This window comes from Lissotriton vulgaris, unplaced genomic scaffold (assembly GCF_964263255.1).
Source record: "Lissotriton vulgaris unplaced genomic scaffold, aLisVul1.2 SCAFFOLD_388, whole genome shotgun sequence".
Classification (NCBI taxonomy): Eukaryota; Metazoa; Chordata; class Amphibia; order Caudata; family Salamandridae; genus Lissotriton; species Lissotriton vulgaris.
Genome location: NW_028250124.1, coordinates 485,698 through 491,697, shown reverse-complemented (window position 1 = coordinate 491,697; position 6,000 = coordinate 485,698).

The following is a 6,000-nucleotide window of genomic DNA, read 5'->3' as shown; positions in this document are numbered from 1 at the left end:
AAGCTGCACAACCAAGGGGCAGGAAGCAGCACAATTCCAACCAGGGCAACGAGAGAGTGCAGAGCATGTCCACGAGAAGCTGCACAACCAAGGGGCAAGAAGCAGCACAGTTCCAGCCAGGGCAATGAGAGAGTGCAGAGCATGTCCATGAGAAGCTGCACAACCAAGGGGCAACAAGCAGCACAGTTCCAACCAGGGCAATGAGAGAGTGCAGAGCATGTCCATGAGAAGCTGCACAACCAAGGGGCAACGAGCAGCACAGTTCCAGGCAGGGCAATGAGAGAGTGCAGAGCATGTCCATGAGAAGCTGCACAGCCAAGGGGCAACAAGCAGCACAGTTCCAACCAGGGCAACGAGAGAGTGCAGAGCATGTCCATGAGAAGCTTCACAACCAAGGGGCAAGAAGCAGCACAGTTCCAACCAGGGCAATGAGAGAGTGCAATGCATGTCCACGAGAAGCTGCACAACCAAGGGGCAAGAAGCAGCACAGTTCCAACCAGGGCAATGAGAGAGTGCAGAGCATGACCACGAGAAGCTGCACAACCAAGGGGCAAGAAGCAGCACAGTTCCAACCAGGGCAATGAGAGAGTGCAGAGCATGTCCATGAGAAGCTGCACAACCAAGGGGCAAGAAGCAGCACAGTTCCAACCAGGGCAATGAGAGAGTGCAGAGCATGTCCATGAGAAGCTGCACAACCAAGGGGCAACAAGCAGCACAGTTCCAACCAGGGCAATGAGAGAGTGCAGAGCATGTCCGTGAGAAGCTGCACAGCCAAGGGGCAAGAAGCAGCACAGTTCCAACCAGGGCAATGAGAGAGTGCAGAGCATGTCCATGAGAAGCTGCACAACCAAGGGGCAACAAGCAGCACAGTTCCAACCAGGGCAATGAGAGAGTGCAGAGCATGTCCGTGAGAAGCTGCACAGCCAAGGGGCAAGAAGCAGCACAGTTCCAACCAGGGCAATGAGAGAGTGCAGAGCATGTCCACGAGAAGCTGCACAGCCAAGGGGCAACGGGCAGCACAGTTCCAACCAGGGCAACGAGAGAGTGCAGAGCATGTCCATGAGAAGCTGCACAGCCAAGGGGCAAGAAGCAGCACAGTTCCAACCAGGGCAACGAGAGAGTGCAGAGCATGTCCATGAGAAGCTGCACAACCAAGGGGCAACAAGCAGCACAGTTCCAACCAGGCCAATGAGAGAGTGCAGAGCATGTCCATGAGACGCTGCACAACCAGGGGGCAACAAGCAGCACAGTTCCAACCAGGCCATGAGAGAGTGCAGAGCATGCCCGTGAGAAGCTGCACAGCCAAGGGGCAACAAGCAGCACAGTTCCAACCCGGGCAATGAGAGAGTGCAGAGCATGTCCGTGAGAAGCTGCACAACCAAGGGGCAAGAAGCAGCACAGTTCCAACCAGGCCATGAGAGAGTGCAGAGCATGTCCACGAGAAGCTGCACAACCAAGGGGCAAGAAGCAGCACAGTTCCAACCAGGGCAATGAGAGAGTGCAGAGCATGTCCATGAGACGCAGCACAACCAAGGGGCAAGGAACAGCACAGTTCCAACCAGGGCAATGAGAGAGTGCAGAGCATGTCCACGAGAAGCTGCACAACCAAGGGGCAACAAGCAGCACAGTTCCAACCAGGGCAACGAGAGAGTGCAGAGCATGTCCATGAGAAGCTGCACAACCAAGGGGCAACGAGCAGCACAGTTCCAACCAGGGCAATGAGAGAGTGCAGAGCATGTCCATGAGAAGCTGCACAACCAAGGGGCAACAAACAGCACAGTTCCAACCAGGGCAACGAGAGAGTGCAGAGCATGTCCATGAGAAGCTGCACAACCAAGGGGCAGGAAGCAGCACAGTTCCAGGCAGGGCAATGAGAGAGTGCAGAGCATGTCCATGAGAAGCTGCACAACCAAGGGGCAAGAAGCAGCACAGTTCCAACCAGGGCAATGAGAGAGTGCAGAGCATGTCCATGAGACGCTGCACAACCAAGGGGCAAGAAGCAGCACAGTTCCATCCAGGGCAATGAGAGAGTTCAGAGCATGCCCATGAGAAGCTGCACAGCCAAGGGGCAACAAGCAGCACAGTTCCAACCCGGGCAATGAGAGAGTGCAGAGCATGTCCGTGAGAAGCTGCACAACCAAGGGGCAAGAAGCAGCACAGTTCCAACCAGGCCATGAGAGAGTGCAGAGCATGTCCACGAGAAGCTGCACAACCAAGGGGCAAGAAGCAGCACAGTTCCAACCAGGGCAATGAGAGAGTGCAGAGCATGTCCATGAGACGCAGCACAACCAAGGGGCAAGGAACAGCACAGTTCCAACCAGGGCAATGAGAGAGTGCAGAGCATGTCCACGAGAAGCTGCACAACCAAGGGGCAACAAGCAGCACAGTTCCAACCAGGGCAACGAGAGAGTGCAGAGCATGTCCATGAGAAGCTGCACAACCAAGGGGCAACGAGCAGCACAGTTCCAACCAGGGCAACGAGAGAGTGCAGAGCATGTCCATGAGAAGCTGCACAACCAAGGGGCAACAAACAGCACAGTTCCAACCAGGGCAACGAGAGAGTGCAGAGCATGTCCATGAGAAGCTGCACAACCAAGGGGCAGGAAGCAGCACAGTTCCAGGCAGGGCAATGAGAGAGTGCAGAGCATGTCCATGAGAAGCTGCACAACCAAGGGGCAAGAAGCAGCACAGTTCCAACCAGGGCAATGAGAGAGTGCAGAGCATGTCCATGAGACGCTGCACAACCAAGGGGCAAGAAGCAGCACAGTTCCATCCAGGGCAATGAGAGAGTTCAGAGCATGCCCATGAGAAGCTGCACAGCCAAGGGGCAACAAGCAGCACAGTTCCAACCAGGGCAATGAGAGAGTGCAGAGCATGTCCATGAGAAGCTGCACAGCCAAGGGGCAACAAGCAGCACAGTTCCAACCAGGGCAATGAGAGAGTGCAGAGCATGCCCATGAGAAGCTGCACAACCAAGGGGCAAGAAGCAGCACAGTTCCAACCAGGGCAATGAGAGAGTGCAGAGCATGTCCATGAGAAGCTGCACAGCCAAGGGGCAAGAGGCAGCGCAGTTCCAGGCAGGGCAATGAGAGAGTGCAGAGCATGTCCACGAGAAGCTGCACAGCCAAGGGGCAACAAGCAGCACAGTTCCAACCAGGGCAATGAGAGAGTGCAATGCATGTCCACGAGAAGCTGCACAACCAAGGGGCAAGAAGCAGCACAGTTCCAGGCAGGCCAATGAGAGAGTGCAGAGCATGTCCATGAGAAGCTGCACAACCAAGGGGCAACAAGCAGCACAGTTCCAGGCAGGCCAATGAGAGAGTGCAGAGCATGTCCATGAGAAGCTGCACAGCCAAGGGGCAACAAGCAGCACAGTTCCAACCAGGGCAATGAGAGAGTGCAGAGCATGCCCATGAGAAGCTGCACAGCCAAGGGGCAACAAGCAGCACAGTTCCAACCCAGGCAATGAGAGAGTGCAGGGCATGTCCATGAGAAGCTGCACAACCAAGGGCAAGAAGAAGCACAGTTCCAACCAGGGCAATGAGAGAGTGCAGAGCATGTCCACGAGAAGCTGCACAACCAAGGGGCAAGAAGCAGCACAGTTCCAACCAGGGCAATGAGAGAGTGCAGAGCAGGTCCACGAGAAGCTGCACAACCAAGGGGCAACAAGCAGCACAGTTCCAACCAGGGCAATGAGAGAGTGCAGAGCATGTCCATGAGAAGCTGCACAACCAAGGGGCAAGAAGCAGCACAGTTCCAACCAGGGCAATGAGAGAGTGGAGAGCATGTCCATGAGAAGCTGCACAGCCAAGGGGCAACAAGCAGCACAGTTCCAACCAGGGCAATGAGAGAGTGCAGAGCATGTCCATGAGAAGCTGCACAACCAAGGGGCAAGAAGCAGCACAGATCCAACCAGGGCAATGAGAGAGTGCAGAGCATGTCCGCGAGAAGCTGCACAACCAAGGGGCAACAAGCAGCACAGTTCCAACCAGGGCAATGAGAGAGTGCAGAGCATGCCCATGAGAAGCTGCACAGCCAAGGGGCAAGAAGCAGCACAGTTCCAACCAGGGCAATGAGAGAGTGCAGAGCATGCCCATGAGAAGCTGCACAACCAAGGGGCAACGAGCAGCACAGTTTGAACCAGGGCAATGAGAGAGTGCAGAGCATGTCCATGAGAAGCTGCACAACCAAGGGGCAAGAAGCAGCACAGTTCCAACCAGGGCAATGAGAGAGTGCAGAGCATGTCCATGAGAAGCTGCACAGCCAAGGGGCAAGAAGCAGCACAGTTCCAACCAGGGCAATGAGAGAGTGCAGAGCATGTCCATGAGAAGCTGCACAGCCAAGGGGCAAGAGGCAGCGCAGTTCCAGGCAGGGCAATGAGAGAGTGCAGAGCATGTCCACGAGAAGCTGCACAGCCAAGGGGCAACAAGCAGCACAGTTCCAACCAGGGCAACGAGAGAGTGCAGAGCATGTCCACGAGAAGCTGCACAGCCAAGGGGCAACAAGCAGCACAGTTCCAACCAGGGCAATGAGAGAGTGCAGAGCATGTCCACGAGAAGCTGCACAACCAAGGGGCAAGAAGCAGCACAGTTCCAACCAGGGAAATGAGAGAGTGCAGAGCATGTCCACGAGAAGCTGCACAACCAAGGGGCAACAAGCAGCACAGTTCCAACCAGGGCAATGAGAGAGTGCAGAGCATGTCCATGAGAAGCTGCACAACCAAGGGGCAACGAGCAGCACAGTTCCAACCAGGGCAATGAGAGAGTGAAGAGCATGCCCATGAGAAGCTGCACAGCCAAGGGGCAAGAAGCAGCACAGTTCCAACCAGGGCAATGAGAGAGTGCAGAGCATGCCCATGAGAAGCTGCACAGCCAAGGGGCAAGAAGCAGCACAGTTCCAACCAGGGCAATGAGAGAGTGCAGAGCATGTCCATGAGAAGCTGCACAACCAAGGGGCAACAAGCAGCACAGTTCCAACCAGGGCAATGAGAGAGTGCAGAGCATGTCCATGAGAAGCTGCAAAAGCAAAGGGGCAACAAGCAGCACAGTTCCAGACAGGGCAATGAGAGAGTGCCGAGCATGCCCACGAGAAGCTGCACAACCAAGGGGCAAGAAGCAGCACAGTTCCAACCAGGGCAATGAGAGAGTGCAGAGCATGTCCATGAGAAGCTGCACAGCCAAGGGGCAACAAGCAGCACAGTTCCAACCAGGGCAATGAGAGAGTGCAGAGCATGTCCATGAGAAGCTGCACAACCAAGGGGCAACAAGCAGCACAGTTCCAACCAGGGCAATGAGAGAGTGCAGAGCATGTCCATGAGAAGCTGCACAGCCAAGGGGCAACAAGCAGCACAGTTCCAGGCAGGGCAATGAGAGAGTGCAGAGCATGTCCATGAGAAGCTGCACAGCCAAGGGGCAAGAAGCAGCACAGTTCCAACCAGGGCAATGAGAGAGTGCAGAGCACGTCCATGAGAAGCTGCACAACCAAGGGGCAACAAGCAGCACAGTTCCAACCAGGGCAATGAGAGAGTGCAGAGCATGTCCATGAGAAGCTGCACAACCAAGGGGCAACAAGCAGCACAGTTCCAGGCAGGGCAATGAGAGAGTGCAGAGCATGTCCATGAGAAGCTGCACAACCAAGGGGCAACAAGCAGCACAGTTCCAACCAGGGCAATGAGAGAGTGCAGAGCATGTCCATGAGAAGCTGCACAACCAAGGGGCAACAAGCAGCACAGTTCCAGGCAGGGCAATGAGAGAGTGCAGAGCATGTCCATGAGAAGCTGCACAACCAAGGGGCAAGGAACAGCACAGTTCCAACCAGGGCAACGAGAGAGTGCAGAGCATGCCCATGAGAAGCTGCACAACCAAGGGGCAACAAGCAGCACTGTTCCAACCAGGGCAATGAGAGAGTGCAGAGCATGTCCATGAGAAGCTTCACAACCAAGGGGCAACAAGCAGCACAGTTCCAACCAGGGCAACGAGAGAGTGCAGAGCATGCCCATGA